We start from the raw sequence: 17,985 nt of genomic DNA on the forward strand, positions 1-17,985 counted from the left end.
GAGCTGGGCATGAGGACACAGCTGGACACTGCCCAGCTGCCCCTCAAGAGCTGCCAGAGCTCTGCACAGCTCTGAGCGATACTCTGTGAGAAATGAGCCTGCACCAGAAAAGAAGAAGGAAATTAATTAGGCAGCTCCAGTCTTCCCTGCACAGCTCAGGAGCTCAGGGTGCTGCCCCACTCGGAGCACAGCCCAGCCATGGGCTGGGGAGCCCCTACAGGGCAGGGGGACCTGCTGTGCCTGTCAGCCCCTGTAGGACGGCCCTGAGTACCTGAGCTTTGCAGGGCTTTGTCCCTGGAGCCTGGCTGAAGGTGCTCCCTGTGCTGCCAGCCTGGCCAGAGCGCCCTGGGGAGGTGCCAGGGCAGGGTAGTGCCAGGAGCACAGTGGCTGATGTGAGGCAGGAATCCCTCTGGAGGGAGAAGATGAGCAGGAAGGTGGTTGTTGTGTAAGGATGGGGCCAGAGCAGGATGGCAGAAACCTCCCTGTGCTCCAAGTCCTGCCCCGTCCCCATGGCTCCAGGTGTGGCAGCACAGCCCCCCCACTCCTGCTTGCCCCCTGAGCCAGGGGCCAGATCTTCAGCTCTGGGAATCCTGGGGTCCTTCATGGGGGATCAGACTGCAGGCTTGGACCATCCCAACTCCTCTGCTGGGGAATTTCACCCCCACCCAACTGAGCACTGAGTTCTGCAGCTCCAGCAGCGCTGGGGGGATGGAGCCCTGGCTCATCTCTCTGCCTGGGGTGCTACTCAGAGCCACTGCCCACTCCCAGGGCTAAGTGCCCGTGCAGGAGGGACAGGCTGGCCCTTCCCCAGGCTGGGAACACGGGTCCCTCCATCTCACAGCAGAGATCAGCTGCTGGATGCTCGTTGCTTGGCAGCCACAGGCTTAGAAATGTCAATTTCTAATTAAAACCATGCACCCAAAATCTGCACACCCCCCTCAAAGCCTGGGATTTTGTACCCTGTTCTCAGCTGGGGGGGCACAGCAATATCCCCCAGTGTGCCAGTGCCTGGGAATGAGCCGGGGTTGTGCCAGGGAGGAGCCAGGGGAGGCACAGGAGGGCCTGAGCAGGAGGGCATCCAGCTAAAAAAAGCAGATGGCAGCTGATAAGAAGGGAGATAGAAGATGTGACCCAGAAACTGGAGTGAGGAAGGCTCCCCTGGAGCACACGGCAGGGTGCCAGGGTGCCAGGCACAGAAACCAGGGCACTGGGGTGGGAATCTGTGGCACATGGAAGTGCTGGGGCTTGGACGTGGGTGAGGCTACCGAGGAGCAGGCAGCCCCTGTGCCAGGGCAGTGCCAGCACCCCGAGCCAGCCTGGCCACATTCCCTCCTTGGGGACCCGCATGTCCCCTGGAGCCTGTGCTGGGCAGCGATGCCTGGAAATGCCCAAATCTCAGAATAGTTTGGATTGGAGGGACCTTAAAGCCCATCCAGTGCCACCCTTGCCATGGCAGGGACATCTTCCACTATCCCAGGATGCTCCAAGCCATGTCCAGCCTGGCCTTGGGCACTGCCAGGGGTCCAGGGGCAGCCCCAGCTGCTCTGGGCACCCTGTGCCAGGGCCTCAGCATCCTCAGAGGGGAGAAGTTCCTCCCAATATCCCATCTATCCCTGCCCAATTGGTGTTCCTTGTGGGAAGTGCTGCTTGCAGTACTGGGAGCTGGGTCTCAGGGTAACCTGTCCAGGGCACCTGGTTCCAGGTTCTGCTTCGGGCAGGGCCACACAGATCCAGCCCCTGTGGCTGCAGGAAGGAGAAAGTAACTCTGTGGTAAAATCTAACTATGAAAAACTCAACTGAAAAGTGCAATAAAAGAAATTAGTTTTTTAAATCCATGTCATTGGATTGCAAATTTGGGGAGATTAAAAATTCAAATGTTGGCTATGGTATCTGAACCTTTAGCATTTGTGTTTCTATGCCCTTGCTCCATGAGAATGACAGGGCGAGGGAGGGAAGGCACTGGGACCCCCGAGTAAAGCCCCCTGCCAAGCAGGCCATGGCCACCACTGGGCTCACAGGAGCAAACAGCCTCATTGGGGAAGGCAGTTTATTTTTTAAAGTTTGCAGAACCTCTTTTTAGCATTTTCTCACGGAATAATTCTGGGTTTCTGCTTCCAAGTGACATTAAATTTCCACATCTGAGCTAGGGATAAAATGAATATTTTTACAACCTGACTGAATTCAAACCAAAATGCTCAAAAAAACGATGGAACTGTCATCTGTGGAGCCAGGCAGGGTGGGCAGGCAGCTCCAGCTGCTTTATGGCTGGGGGTGTTGGTTTACCCAGTTCAGACTGGAGGAACCTCCAGTTTGCCTGGTTGGTGGCTGCCCAGTGCCCACAGGGGATACCCAGAGGAGATGGGCTCTGCAGCAGCCTCAGGGCACAGCCTGGAAAGCAGCTCTGGCCCTTTTGGGGCTTTACCCTGTCAGATCAGTGTGGTACCAGGCTCATCTCTGCCACCCTCTGCCTCCCTTATCTCCTTCCAGCTGATCTCAGGAGACATTTGATTGGCAGGTCATGCCAAACACATTTGCTTTGAAGTTTTCCCAGTTTCCTTGGAAAAGACTTTCTTACCAAAAGGACCTGTCTGCCTGATTTCCCTCAGGTGGAGAGCAGAGCCCTGGCATGGGGAGGGTGGGAGATGTTTCTCTGGGCAGCCTGGGCTACTGCACCTGTCCCTGCCCCATAAATCCCTGGGATTTACGTTCCTTTCCAACCCAAACCTGGGTTTGGAAAGGAACATAAATCTGGGATTCTGTGATAGATAGACCAAGAATAACTTTTTTTTCTCCCCAGGGTCTTACATCCCCTATGCCATAAAATAATCCTTTAATTAGTGAGGCCAAAGTGTTCTATAGTTAACAGTGGGACCTTTTTTCCATCATGTGCATAATGGACAAACCTAGTTAGTCATGTTTAGTTAATCCTGGGTTTGCTCCACTCTCATTCTTCAGCACTTCCTGGCCTTTTTAAAATCTCCAAATTCTGTCTCAAAATTCAGTTCAATGCTGAAGCAGAGACAAAACAGCATTTTCTCCTTGTTTCACGGGGATTTTGGGAAAAGACAGCAGGGAAAATACCAAGCTTTTAGCTGGAGACAGGGAAAATGCAGTTTCCAGGTGTCAGGCTGGAGTTCCCTCAAGAAAAGCTGAATTTACGGGGGCTGTAAGGAGCAAACACAACAAGTGGGGTCACTGGACCATCCCAGAGCAATTGGCCCTACCCCAGTGCAGGGGGAAATCTGGGAGCATTATTCCTGAGGATTTGTTAGTGGGATGCTGGGGTGTCCCCGGCAGGATGGGATAAGAGGAAAGGGCTCCTTCACAGGTGCAGCATCAGCATCCCGCAGGCCTGGAGTTAATTATCCAAAAAAGCCAACAATAAGCTTCATAAAAGCCTATAAATGCTTTATAAAAGCCTAATAGAAATAGAAATAGCTGTGCTTTGTTTTTAAAATCACTTACAACACGGATCATTATTAGTCTAATTAGCTCCCTGCAGTGTGGAGATGCCATGGGGTGTTTTTTTTTTTTTTTGGTGTTTTTTTTTTTTTTTTTTGTAGTTTTCAGGCACAGAAAACACACAATGCACATTTTGGGGATGGAATAGGAAGGAATAGGAAGGCCAAGCAGGAGGCAAGGAAAAGCTGTGCTGTCCTGGGAGCTGGGGCTGATTCCTGGCCCCGTGTCCAGCTCCCTGCTGCCCTTCTGTCCTGGTTTGAAAAGCCAGGTGTCTGCTAAGGAAGGCAAGAGCCTCCCTTTAAATGGAAAATGTAAACCCTCTCCTCCAAATTATTATAATTTTGAAATGAAGGGGATCTCAGGCAAAGATATGGGAGTAGGAATAACAGTTATTCACTAGGAAAACTAAAAATGCAAATGCAATAGTACAAACAAAAAAAATTATTGACAGAGCTGGAACACGACCTGTCCCCCTGTGTGTCAGGGAGGTGGCAGCAGCCCCATCCCAGGGTGGCTCAGCCCTCCTGCAGTGCCAGCTGTGCTTCTGCTGGAGCAGGATCCTGCACAAGGGGGGAGTTTTCCTCTGGAGCTCCAGGGCTGGGGGAGATGGGCCTGGGCTCCTCTGGGAATGCAGGGGGAAGAAAGCTGCTCCTCTGGGAATGCAGTGGGAAGAAAGCTGCTCCTCTGGGAATGCAGGGGGAAGAAAGCTGCTCCTCTGGGAATGCAGGGGGAAGAAAGCTGCTCCTCTGGGAATGCAGGGGGCAAAGGCTGCTGTGCTGTTCCCAGGTCAGATTGTATCCAGGTAGGAATGTTTGGCTCCTCCCCTGGGCACAGCATCTCCCCATGGATGATGGAATTTTCTCAGCCATGCAGGGACACTCAGTGGCCATGGACAGCAGAGATCTCCTGGAGGGAGGATGGGCTGTGGGAGAGATGAAGAAAGAACTGTCCAGTGAACAGCAGAGACCTGCCCCACCTCTGATAGATGGCAAATAGAATAAACACATTTCTCACAGCCCAGGACACCTTCCCACTCCGGATCCTGGACCCAACAGCAGCAAGGTTCAGCCCAAGGCTGGGCTGAGGGGCAGAGCTGTGGTACCCCTGGCACAGGGCGGTGAAGGTGCCAAGAGTGAACAGGAATAGAGACAGGACATCTTGAAAGAGAAATTAGTGATAACACAACACAAGAATAAAAAGTAAATAAATGGAAATAAATTAAATCCGCGGGCAATAAATTAAATCCTGGTCTTGAATATCCAGAGACCATGTCTATGTTGTGAAGTCCATGAACTGAAGGGGACTGGATGAGCTTTAAGGTCTCTTCCAGTCCACAACTTCTAGGATTTTATTGTTCTGTTTAATCCCCATTCTGTGTTCAAGGCATTGACACCAAAACGATACTACAGCCGAAGGACACAAAGGAGATTTTCCGAAATTACCTTGCCATTTTTTTGTGACAGATACGCTTCTTCCCTGCCAGACATTTGTTCTCCTTTACTGATATTCCATGCATTTCCTGGTGGCTGCTGCTCCCTGGGTGCATCAATGGCAGCAGCTCAGCACATCCCAGAGCCCCTCCTGAGCTCGTGGTGGAGAAGCAGAGCCTGGCCCAAGGCCCATGGAATTTCACAGAGGTGGCTCTGGGGGTGAGCAGCGAGGCAGGAGCGACCTTGGGAGCAGTGGGGCCAAAAGCATTTTGCACTGGGGCACCCAGCCAGGCAGCACCCATGGGCTTTGGGCACAGCCTGAGGTGCCTCTGTCCTCCAAGGGCACTATAGGTCACACAGGACTTCCCTGGAGCTGAGGCCACCAAGATGGGGCACAGCCACTCCAGCTGGGAGCCTGCCCTCTGCAGCCCTTCTGTGCCTGTCTGCTGCAGATGGAGCCTGGGATGGCCCTGAGGGCATTCCATGGGCACAGGGATTGCTGCTGCCCTGTGGGCACCTGTGCAGTGACAGGGACCCTGCAGGCACTCCTGCCAAGGTGGAAATGTTGTTTTAGCAGCACCTCAAGTGCCACACTGCGAGGGGGCTGCGAGGGGTGTCCCTGTGCCCTGGGCTCTCAGCTGCCTCTGTGGGAGCTCCCTGCCTCCAGCCAGGCCAGCCTGGGCCGGGAAGGTCAGGCTGGCACCCCTGTGGGTGGTTCTGCTGAGATTTGGGAGAGAGAGGAGGGCAGAGGTAGTGAGTGCCCAGGCTGGCACCCACCCAGGGAGGGCAGAGAAGGGCCTGGCTGGGCTCACGTGCAGGACGTGCAGCTCTGCCTCCCTGTGTGCAGGTCTGGCCATCAGAGCTCTCCTCTGACACCTTTGTAGCCTCTGGGCACTTTCCCAGCTCCAGGTGTCGGCAGCAGGCTCTGGCACAGCCCGGCCAAGCAGGAGGAACAGATCCCAGCATGTGGGGGTGGATGGGCTCTGTCCCCCTGGCAGCATCACCTGCTCAGCACCTCCATGGAACACCAGTGGAACAAAACACCAGGCCTGGACATTTTGGGCACAGAGCCCACGGGAGGGCTTGTCTGAGCTTCTGCAGGTGTTGGGACAGGAGCAGTGGCCGTGGCATTGCTCAGGATGGAGACAGTGACAGAGCTGTGGCTTGAAGGAAAGCAAGGGCACAGGGAGCTGTGACCCTGCAGCCGGGGAATCCCAGAATGGCTTGTATTGAAAGAGACCTTAAAGCTCATCTTGTTCCACCCCCTACCCTGGGCAGGGACACCTTCCACCATCCCAGGGTGCCCCAAGCCCCATCCAGCCTGGCCTTGGACACTCCTGGGGATGGCACAGCCGCAGCTGCTCTGGCAGGAGATTTTCTGGATCTCCAGGAGCCCCCAGAGCAGCCAGGAGTGAGTGAATGCCCCAGCTGCCTGCTGCTCCTGCAGAACACACGCAGGGGGAGCAGGTCCTTGACAGCGAGGGACACCAGCAGCTCCAGGACAGCGCCAGGCCTGGGCTCTGGAGTCAGGAACAGAATTAGGGCCCAGAGGGAGTGGCAGAGGCTGGGCATGGCTCCCCTGGATGCTGTTTTCCTGAACAGCAGCAGGGTCCATGGGGAATCCCAGCGTTCCCAAACAGCTCTGGCTGCAGGAGCCCACCCTGGCCAGGACAAGGGCCCGGGAATGTGGGAATGTGGAGCAGCCCCCCCTGCTCCAGCCCCATGTGCTCCACCCTGGCAAGAGAAGGGAGGAGCGACCCCACTGCAGCCCCTCTGTGGCAGCTGGGCACACTTGAGACATGGTGTTAGGAATTAGAGGGTATTGCTTAAAAATAGGTATTTAGATGAAATATTGTTTAATATTTGCTGCATTTTACTGTGCTAACTGCCTGTAAAGGGAAGACAGGGTGTACATGGGGTGCAGGGTATATGTGCAAGAGCAACATGAAAGAATGCAGGGATGTGTGATAAGGGAAGGGTGATGTTCATCAAACAGGACAAAGTTACAAGGCTACCAAGATAACAAGGTTCCTCAGGACCCCCAGCTAGATCAAACCAACCTCATGGTTTGGACTGTGGCCAAAGAATCAGTAAGCACGTGCAAGAAGACGGACTGAAAAGTCCGTGTGACCCCCAGGGACCGCCAGGACGACCACCAGAGACAAGTACAGAAGCGCAAGGGACTGATAAGGTAATTAACATATGAAACGGGACAAGGTGGAGCCAGGAAATAAATATGCATTGATATATTGCAAAATCTAATGCATATATAACATTTTAGAAGATAAAAAAGAACGCTGAGAATGGATAGATGCTCATGTTTTGCAGAGGTATCCCGCATGCACCCGGCCAAAAATACATATCTACTTTATAATTCATTTTGTCTTTGAATTTTACAGTCTTTCTGGGTATCACAGTCAGGGGGATGTGCCCAGGGTCGGTGCCACAGCAGAGCTGGCAGGAAGGGACATCCCCAGCTCCTCAGTGAACAGCGAAAGGGGTGGCACCCAGCTGCACCTGATGGGCTGAGACTTGGAAACTGCATCTAATAGGGAATTGTCACCACTTGAAACCTGCCTCAATCCCAGCCGAGGGGAAAACTGTTCAATAAAGAGAGCATTTCCAAAATGGATATAATTGGGAAAACAGAAGTGCAAATTGCATTTTAAGATAAAATGCACGAAATTTAGAATAAAGTGCTGACTCCATCACTTTCCCATTGATGCAAATGGTATTTCTTTCCATTTCTCTCACCCAGCAGTGCTGTGTAACATGCACCAGGCACATGGTGGGGCAGAGGACTCCTGCTCTTCTATTAATTTATTCCCATTGCTATATTTGTTTTACAACATTCAGAACAACTTTTACTCAGTGTTGATTGCAACATCTTATTTTCCAGATCAAAGTGCTGCTTTGTGCTTTAACGAAATACTTTGACACAATAGCTCCGTGTTTGTTGGAAATCATTACTGCATATATTGAGAGATGCTGGTCCTCTCATTAACTTGCTGTGTGCTTGTCTTCCCATCTTGTTCAAAATGTCAAAACATTTCACTACAGAACAATTCCATCAGGATTTACCAGCAGTGCTTGTACACACTGGGATGAGGCTTCGGATGGGATCTGTGTGCTGGTCCAGTATCAAAATAATAACAACACTGAAAGTTAGAGGCTTGAAATTAAAATGAATTTTGAGTGTAATTGTTGTTTTCCCCAGTTAAATTTTTTTACGCTTTGCCCAAATTCTGCCCTATTTTCCCCTTTTCTGTCCCTCACCTGTCCCTTTTTCCTTTATATTAATTTTTCTGCTTGCTTTTACACCTGTGAAAGTCCCTTTTTTTCCACTTGGAGTGCCCAGCATACAGTGGAACAGGGAGATTCTCTTTGCCAGGCTCTTCATCCCCGTTAGGAACACAACAATCCTGTTTCCACAACATATTTGCAAAATCCTACAAATATTTTCATTAAAAATTGCCAGTTTCTCTAATTCCTGGGAAAAGTATAGAAAAGAAATGAAGAATTTTAAGCACAATTTAAATTGTCCTGAGCCTGAAAATACCCATTTTGTGACTCTCAGAGAAAGGCTCAACTTTAAGAGCAGAAATCTCAGAGGTGGAGGAGCAGGGCAGAAATGCTGGCAGTGCGCCGGAGTCCAGCACATCCCTCTGGGTCTCGAGACCCTGGCAGGGGGCTCAGAGACCTTGGTACGAAGTCAAAAACACCTGTGGCTTCAATTTTAGCCTGTGGAAAAAACTGCCAACTTTGTGTGAGGAATTACAAGCCACAAGGGTCTGAGTAGTGTGATAGCTGAAATAACAAAGGGTGAAAAAGTAGAATTTTGGGGCTTTTTAGAATGGAGTTCAAGGGGACAAGATGGAGGGATTTGGGCATGTCCTGACCTTCTTCTCCTTCTCCTTGCCCTCCATGTCTTGGCGTGACGGTGACACTTTTCTATGGATTTAAGGTAAAGACACACTGTCCAACATAAATGATAGATATTGGCATGTTATTGTAAACATGGCACACGTAGTTTTTGGTATAAAATGTAACCACTTCCCTGAGGGCAGACAGAATGCCATGGCTGAGCTGCTGGACAGAGCTCAGCAGGTCAGAGAAAGAATGTTCTAGATAAGAGAAAATAAACAACCTTGAGAACCGACCCTGCGCATTCCAGACTCCTTCTTTGGCTGCACGGGCTGGGAAATGAGGACTTTTACACTCTGGGGTCATCCCAGCACCCGGACCCCGAGAGCAGGGCAGAGCTGAGCTCCTGCCCTCCCCTGCCCGCCTGGCTCAGGGTTGGTGCTGCCTGCTCTGGGGGACACGGCACGGGCTGGGTTAATGTGGGATGCTGCATCCCTGAGCTCCTGCAGACCAACACGTCCCTCTGTCAGGGACAGGCTGGTGTTTTGCACTCCAGCTTGTTACAGAAACATATTATAATATTGGCTTTTTGCAAAATTAAAATGGGTTTTATATGTGTAGTGTTAAAGTAACTTTGCTATAAAGATACAGTTTTTATTACTAGTGCTAATTAAGCTTAGACATAGTGCAATGGCTGGTATCGCCTGCTTGGATGGGATAACATCCAGTGAGCACAGGATGAGGACAGCTGTACAGATCTCCAACCATCAGCACTCACTGTCTGAAGGCAGAGTGCACCAAGGCCCAAAAACTGGAAGTGGTAAGAATGGACTAAAACCACAACCAAGGAATCTGCATGCTCCAAAAAGGCGGAGCCAAGGAGGGGCCATGTAAAATAGCTCCTGGGACATGTAAAGTAGTTCGTGAATATGCATAAGGGGCTATGAATATGCAGCAGTCTGTTGTCATTAAAAGGTATTTAAGGGGTGTCCCCGAAGATAACAGGGGGTCTTGACCCAGTGCCAAGATGCACCCGGCCATAACAACCTTTGCTCTGTGGTCCTGTCTCCTACTGCCCTTTATTAAACTTTTTACATTTTCACAGGAGAGTGAAGGTGTTTTTCACAAGCTGAACCGTGAGAGGCTTTGGAGGGCTCTTCCAGCCGTGCTCAGCTGCTGCCCCCATGTCCACCAGCCTGTGCTCCCGGTGATTCCCCTCACTGTGCTCCCGGAGCCTGGCAGGACCGGCCACCGCCTCGCCGCTGTGTGAGCGTGTGCCCGACCCTCAGAGCTCCTGGAGAGACCCAGCTCTGTTCTTCGTTCTTCATGCTGGCTTTGGCCACTCTGGTGTTGCAGGAGGAGGCTGGAGGCAGCTCTGATGTGGCTGTGGGAGGACAGAGCTGCTCCTCAGCCTGGGCTCTGCCCCACCGCTCCCTCAGCCCCTTCCAAAGGGTTTGGCCACTCAGCTGTGGGATAATCCAGGCCTGGACCAGGGAGAAGGGGCTGGGGGCACAGGGAGGAGGGCAGGAAAAGGTTGGCATGACCCCAGCACCTCCTCAGGGAGGGATCTGGTGCTTCCCAGGTGTGGGCATTAACCAGACCATGGGCCATACTCCTGGGCATCCTCACAGAGCCAGCAGTGCAAAGGTTTTATTCTGTGGGAAAACCAATAATGACAGGGAATTGTCCCACCAGGAAAGTGCCAGGCTGTGGGTGGCTCCTGCAGGGTCCTTGGGGTGTGGGTGGGGAGCTGAGGGGACAGGGACACAGGGCAGCACTGGCTGTTCACTGTCTCAGCACAGGAGTTAATCCAGCACAGGTGCTGCTGCACAGAGGGTTTGAAATATGCAAAAGGCAGGATGTGTCCATAAACATATGAGGGAATTATGGAGAATAAAGGAATTTGGGACGGGGAAGTCAAGCACCCAAGGTGATGTTCTGCACACAGTCCCAGCAGTCTCTGGAGCTGCAGTGGCACCTCAAGAAGGTAGCTGTAGCAGGAGTTTGGGCTTGTCAGGGTCCCAGCCATTCTCTCTCAGCATCCTCCATTGGCCACAGACTCTTGTGGCAGCAAAGCCTTGAGGTTCCTTTCCTCAGTACCTCAAACACCCAGGAATTCCTACCTCCACATTCTGGAGCAGCAATTTTCAGAGCACATCTGTCACAGAATCCCAGAATGGTTTGGGTTGGAAAGGTCCTTAAAGCTCATCTCATTACACCCTCCTGCCATGGGCAGGGCACCTCCCATCTAGACCAGGTTGCTCCATCCAAGCTGGCCTGGAGCACCTCTGGGGATGGGAAGTGGGTCCAGGGTGTGGAGCCCAGCCCAGGGGCTGGGACAGGGTTGGATTTTGTGCAGGGTGTTCCTGTGCCCCTCTCTGTCTCCAATCTCTGACAGAGAGGTGCAAGGCATGGCCACACTTGCCCAAGTCTTCCTGCCCCAGGCTGCTGATCCAGCCAGAGGCAGAGCAGGAATTCTCAGCCAGGTACATAAAGCCATGTTTCATTCACCTTAGGTACTTGAAGCAGGGTTTTGCCTCACTGCTCTGCTCATACTGCACCACAGATCAAAGGAAAAGAGCCCTTTCAGTGTGGCACTGCCTGCTGGGGCACAGCCAGGGCAGGGGGACATTGCCAGGGGGGCAGGGGGACATTGCCAGTGGGGCAGGGGCTTGCTGGTCAGCAGGGTCTGCCCCAGGGTACCCGGGCAGGGGAGCGGGGCGGGTTCAGCTCAGTGCCACCATCACCACAGCAAGAGGAAATGGCCTCACGTTGTGCCAGGGGAGGTCTGCAGTGCATATCAGGGAGAATTTCTTCAGGGAAACGATGCCCAAGGCAGTGGTGGAGTCACCATCCCCAGGGGCGTTTGAGGCATGTGTGGATGTGGCATGTGGGGACATGGGGACATGGCTTTGTGGTGACCACGGTGGAGCTCTGGGCTCGTGGCTGGACTCAGTGATCTCAGAGGTTGTTCTGGGCCTAATGATTGCATGACTGATCAGACAAGTCTCTGGTGGTGCCACAGCTCCAGGGCCAAGGCGAGCCTGGGAGCCAGGGCCAGGGCCAGGGGTGGCAGCTGGGCTCAGCCCAGTGCCCACCCAGCCAGCCCAGGGCAAGGCAGCAGCTCAGGAGCCAGGCAGGCCCTGGGTGCAGGGCAGGGCACCGTGCCAGAGATGGGATCAGCCCTCAGCAAGCCCCTGCAGAGCTCTGGGACTACACCCAGGGCCCGTGGGGGATGCTCTGGCACCCACCTGTGGGTGCTGGGGGGCAGAACATGACTCCCCAGCCTGGCAGGGACAGTGGCACAGGCACTGCCAGCACCCAGGAGGCAAAGTCCTTCAGCTCTGGGGTCACACAGCCTGTGGCAGCCTTGGTGGGCTGGGGTGAGGCTGCTCATCAGCACAGGTAACAAACAGAGCAGTGCACCTGGCTGTCCCCATGAAAGGGGCTGGAAATGTCCTTCTGCTGCTCACGGGAAACCTCCAGTGCCCAGCAGGGAACAGGAGCGTGCCAGGGGAGCTGGGGAGTGCTGCTGGGAGAGGGTGCAGAGCCCCTGCTCAGCCCACCCTGCCTGTCCCAGGCTCTTCTGGGCTTTGGGCAGCAGGCCTGGGACCCTGCTGGTCTGACTCCCCCAGAGATAAACAGTGCCCCAGAGACTGTCCTTTAATTGCAATTCTGTTTTGCAGTAACTGCAGCCCAGGAGATGTGCTGGGGGTAAAAGCAGCACTGAGGAGCACCTGCAGGAGCCACTTGGGAGGCAGCTGGGGCAGGCTGGCTGCAGTGCACGTCGTGCTTCATCCCCAGATCACAGATCTGGGCTTGGATGGGAACCAGAGTCCTCAAAGTGCATCCAGCACTGTCCCTTGGGGTAGGGGACCCTGCTGTCACCTCCCCCCAAGCTCCCAAGGACTGATATCATCCCTCTGTGATACAGGTATGTCACCAATGAGCCTGGAGACTCCTCCAGGACAGCACTCGGCCTTCCTCAAAGCACAAGAAAACACAAAAATGGTGGGTTTGTTTTCCTTGGGACCTTCCAGGAAACGCCCAGCCCCTTCCCCTGCCCAGTGCACTTTTGGGGCACGGACATTCCCTGTTCTCACCTCTCTGGCAGCAGCAGCTCCTGGGGAGCTGACAGAACCTTCCTGTGAAACCCCCCCAGTGAAGTGACAGGGTGAGGGCAGGGACTGCACCCAGCTCTGGCACCCCAAAGGTGGCTTTGGGGGTGGCTGTGGCATAGGGCAGCACCTTGGGCAGCGGGGGCACGTTTGGAAATGCACAGAGCTCAGGGTTGATGCCCTGGCTCTGTCCTGCCCTTTCTGACTCCACTCTTGCTCCAGCTCCCAGCAAGCCAGGAGAGGTGCAGGACACAAGGGGACATTCCTCAGGTCCCCACCCTCACAGAGCCAGTGCCAGTGCCAGATCTGCCCTGTGCTGGTGTCACTGGTGCCACTGGTGTTTGCCAGTGACTGCTCAGAGCCAAGCTTGGCACCTCAGTGTGCCCAGCATCACCCCTGAGATGTTATTTACTGACTCCATCCTTTCCATTGCTTCACCTCCTGACTGTTCCCAAACCCCTGTGGGGTGGTGGTGTCTCTGATGGTTGCCTTTGGATTGAAAGGTCCCAGTGGAGCCCCTGGGCTCTGCCCTGCTCTCCTGCATGCACCATTTCACATGAAGTCCCTCAGGGCTCTCCCCTCTCCCAGTCAGTTCCCATCCATCACTGTGTCTGCAGCCCTTGCAGCCCCACGTGCTGCTCTTTGCAAACTCCCACCTCGTGTCCTTTTCTGGAGCAGACAGATCCTCTGCCAGCTCAGGAGCACCGGGGCCACTGGTGCTCCACGAGCCAGTTTTTGTGTTTACCGCTGGGGAGTGAATCCTGATCGTTTTGGGTTCCTCCTGTGTCCTTCTGGTGGCTGTCTGAGCTTTCTCCTTATCTCTGAATTCCTAAAAGGCCTCATCTCCTCTGAGGAATCCATCAGCCCTGGCAGCGTTCCCTCTTCAGAGCCACAAGCTCTCCGTGCTGATTTCTGCGCTCAGGCAGAGGTGCTGCCCATCTCCTCGGGTTCCCTGAAGGGCACAGAGCTCCTCAATTTCCCGTAATTCCCCGTGATCGTCGTCTTCCTCTGCCTGGATTGATGGAGAGCGTCACAAACATTCTGTGCTCCATGTGGGAGGCGAGGAGCTCCTTCCCTCACCCTCAGCCTCCCCTGCACCTCGCAGGGCCCAGAGCAGCTCCAGCCGGGAACCCTGGCACGGCAGCCTGGCCCTGCCCGGGGCATCCGCCTGGCACAGCCCCGGGGTCAGTCCCTGCTCTGGGGTCAGCCCTGCTGTGGGGTCACTCCCTGCTGTGGGGTCACTCCCTGCTGTGGGGTCAGTCCCTGCTGTGGAGTCAGTCCCTGCTGTGGGGTCAGCCCTGCTGTGGGGTCACTCCCTGCTGTGGGGTCAGCCCCTGCTCTGGGGTCAGTCCCTGCTGTGGGGTCACTCCCTGCTCTGGGGTCAATCCCTGCTCTTGGGTCACTCCCTGCTGTGGGGTCAGCCCCCGCTCTGGGGGTCACTGCAGTGCCCTGCAGAAGCAGCAGGGTTTGGGGTGGGCTGAGGGAAGGCATCCTGGGCCGTTTCCACTGGGGGAAGCCTTTCCAGAGCCTTGGAAGCCCCATGCCAGACACATGGACACCCTGTGGGCAGGCAGGACGGGGGCATGGGCAGCAAAGCCTTTGGCAGCGGGTCCCTCCTGCAGCCTCAGCCAGGGGCTGCTCTGAGCTGCTCCATCCCCACGTGCCCCAGAACAGCCCCTCAGCTCTGCTCGGGGCTGGGGGCACCCTGAGCTCCAGGACAGCCACCCTGAGCAGAGCAGTGGCACAAATGGCCCATCCCACAGGACTCTCTGAGGAGCTGAGGTGGCCACTTCTCTCCTGGGACGATGGAGCCTGTTCCAAAGCCTCGCTGTCCTTCAGCAGCTGGCACTGAACGATGCCCCAGAGCCAGCGTGGGCACAGAGTGAGCAGCAGCATGTGGGGGGAGCGCTGCTCTGGGTGTTTTGGGGACATGTCACCCGTCACTGCCCTGGTCAGGGGCCAGCTGATGGTGTGCAGGAACAACACAGCAGTGGAGGAGCTCTCAGAGCCATCACAGCCCCACAGTCTTGCCCAGCACTGGCTCCCCCAGAGGACACAGCCCCAGCTCCAGGCTGAACCCCGGGATCCTCCTCCTGCAAGGTCACCCAGATCCCTGGAAATCACTGAATATTGGCAGTTGCTGTGATTAGTTGTCCCATGGTGCATCTGTCACCACCAGTGTGCCACAAGCTCCCCTCCCTCTTGCTTCCCCCAGAGCAGTCAGGGGCAGTGCTCAGCCTGCACCGGGCACCTCCCGTGCCTCCTCCTGCTCCTCCCGTGCCTCCTCCTGCACCTCCCGTGCCTCCTCCTGCACCTCCCGTGCCTCCTCCTCCTCGCAGCACGGCTGAGGAAGGCAGGTGAGGTCCTGCAAAGCGCAGCACTTGCCTCATTCTGCCACTGAGCATCACGTCAGGGCAGCGGTGCCCTGCTGTCAGCACGGGCAGCAGTGAGCACAGGGCCCTGCCGTGCCACACCGAGCCCACGGGCACAGGGCACCTCAGCTTATCTCTCCTCACTAACCCAATCTGCCAATTGGATCTGGCTGGGTTTGCCTGGTCTCCAGTCGGGCTGCAGGGGCACCGGGGGTCCCTGGGGCAGCTGTGCCAGCCCTGAACACCCAGCTCAGGGCAGCAGCCCTGGAGCAGGGCTCTCGATGGGCTCTGGTGCCGCTGGAAGAAAAGCAGGGCTGAGTTCCCTCTGCTGCAGCCCCTTGTGCTGAGAGCTGCCCCTGCAGCCCAACCCACACAGGAACCGTGCCACCTCTGGGAGGAGAAAGGTCTCAGGAGCTGGCCAGAAACTATTCCCTTCTGACCTTTCCCTTCAGAGCAAGAAAAAGTCCTGATCTAACCTGGAGCCTTGAGGAGATGAGCAATCTTTAACCTGTCTCTGCAAGCTTTTTCTTTTAAGTCACCCAAGAAAGGATCTGTCCCCGTAGGAGCAAACCCACCTCACTTGATTCCAGTGAGCCATGTGCTGCTGCCCAGCAAACAGCCTGGGAAATCAAAAAGCCAGCACCAGCCACTGACAGGAGCTGCTAAGGAATGAGCTCAGGGATCAGAGGGGCTGGGAGCCACAACACTGCCTGCAGGGTGCCAGTGTGTCCCTGGCATCACGGGCACACACCCCTGCTCCCTCCTGCCTTGCTCCCTGACAGAACAGTGATGGGGTAGGATGGGACTCTGGGGGTTTTAGAGCCCTCCTCCCTATTTCCCTTGAGAGGGAGAATGCTTTGAGCTGCAGTTTCTTTTTTTACATAAACTGTGGGTTTCTGTCCAGGATGTTTTGCCTCACTCTGGCTTTGTGACAGGGCTGCTGCTGGGCCGTGCCTGCAGCAGTGGTGGCGGGTGGCTCCGTGTCACTCTGCCCTTGCCAGGGCCCTGCAGGGCTGATGGGCACAGCGCTGTGGCTCAGATGTGCCTCTGCAGGGACCCAGCCTGGGGTCTCTGGCCTAAATGGAGCCCTTGGCCCCTGTCCTTCATCCCAGCAACCTTGGGGAGCAAGAGCAAAGGGAGAGTGGAGCAGGGCTGGGTGTTTGTCCCCAGGGCTGGGGGCATCCATGGCTGTGCTCCCTGCCAGCCCTGTCCCTCAAAGGGTGGGAGAGGCTGGAGCATCCCACCAGGACAGGGACATCAGGACAGACTCGTGGGCTCTGCTACCCAGACCAGTGTCTGCAGCCACCTTCCAGTGCCCCTGCTGACCCCTCCCTGTGCCCCCATCCTGCAGAGTGCCAGAGCAGAGCCCAGCTGCTCCTGCAGCATTCCCAGGGCTGGAGGCTTGTGAGCCTGGACAAGGCTGCAGAGACAGGAATGAACCCATGCAGGGGCTCGTCCTGCTGCTCCCCTGGCTGCAGCCAGCCAAGGGGGATGGCAGAGAGGTGCTGTGGCTCTGCAGGGATGGGGCAGATGGAGCCATGTCACCATGCCCAGCAGCCCGGGACTGGCACCCCGTGGTGCTCCCAAGGCCGGCAGCGGTGGCATCAGAGGGCTCAGGGAGGGCACTGAGCCTCCAAGGCAGCATCTGTGCAGATCTCCTGGATAAATCCAGGACAGACTTGGAGACCAGGCAAACCCAGCCAGATCCAATTGGCAGATTGGGTTAGTGAGGAGGGATAAGCCAATCCACTTAGGGGCTTTGCTGGGCTGGATTGGCTAAACCAGATTAGGTGCAGCTGCTCAGGGGATGGGGGTGGCCCGGGGCTGGGGGGCCAGGACACAGCACCAGGGCTTCCCTGACAGTAATCTCTGCAGTCTCCAGGGAAGAGCTGCAAAGTGGCATTAATACAGAGGGACGGATTACATGGCAGGCTTGGAGGTACCGTTAGGCACAAATTTCTGCTTTGGCTCGCTCCAGACACTCACCCCAGCCCCTCTGCAGAGGCAGGGGATGCACCAGTGCTCGGCTCCTCTGCCAAGTGCTGCCCCTGGCACTGCTGGGTCCCCTTGGCCAGGGTAATCCAAGCCCTTCCACCCTGGCTTTGAACACTTCCAGGGATCCAGGGTGGGCACTCTGTGCCAGGGCCTGCCCACCCTGCCAGGAACAATTCCCTCCCAATCTCCCATCCATCCCTGCCCTCTGGCAGTGGGAGCCATTCCCTGTGTCCTGTCCCTCCATCCCTTGTCCCAAGTCGCTTTTCAATGCTCCTGGAGCTCCTTTAGGCCCTGGGAGCACCTCTGCCATGAGGCAAGGCTGAGAGAGCCGGGCTTGGGGAGGAGAAGGCTCCAGGGATACCTCAGAGCGCCCTCGGAACCAGGGGAGCTTTAAGATCCCTTCCAAGCCAAAGCACTCTGGAATTCCAGGATCCATCCTCCCTGCTCTGCATCCCTGTGAGTGTCCCTGCACAGCACAGCTCCTCCAGGGCCGGGGAGGCACTCTGGGAGCAGGAGCAGGGACAGCAGCTCGGTGGCACCTGGGGCAGGCCGGCCAGGGCTTCTCCACTGAATGAATGAGGAGCTGATGAATATTCAAGATTGGCAAAGCAGATCGCTTTCAGCTAAATTTGATCACAATACAGGATAAATTAAGCCCCGGGATGAATGCATCTGAAATGAAGATTAAAAGAACTCACTGTACAAAGTCAGGAAAGTAGGTTTAGCCAAAATCTGACAATGTAC

Source organism: Taeniopygia guttata, chromosome 20 (assembly GCF_048771995.1).
Source record: "Taeniopygia guttata chromosome 20, bTaeGut7.mat, whole genome shotgun sequence".
NCBI classification, from domain to species: Eukaryota; Metazoa; Chordata; class Aves; order Passeriformes; family Estrildidae; genus Taeniopygia; species Taeniopygia guttata.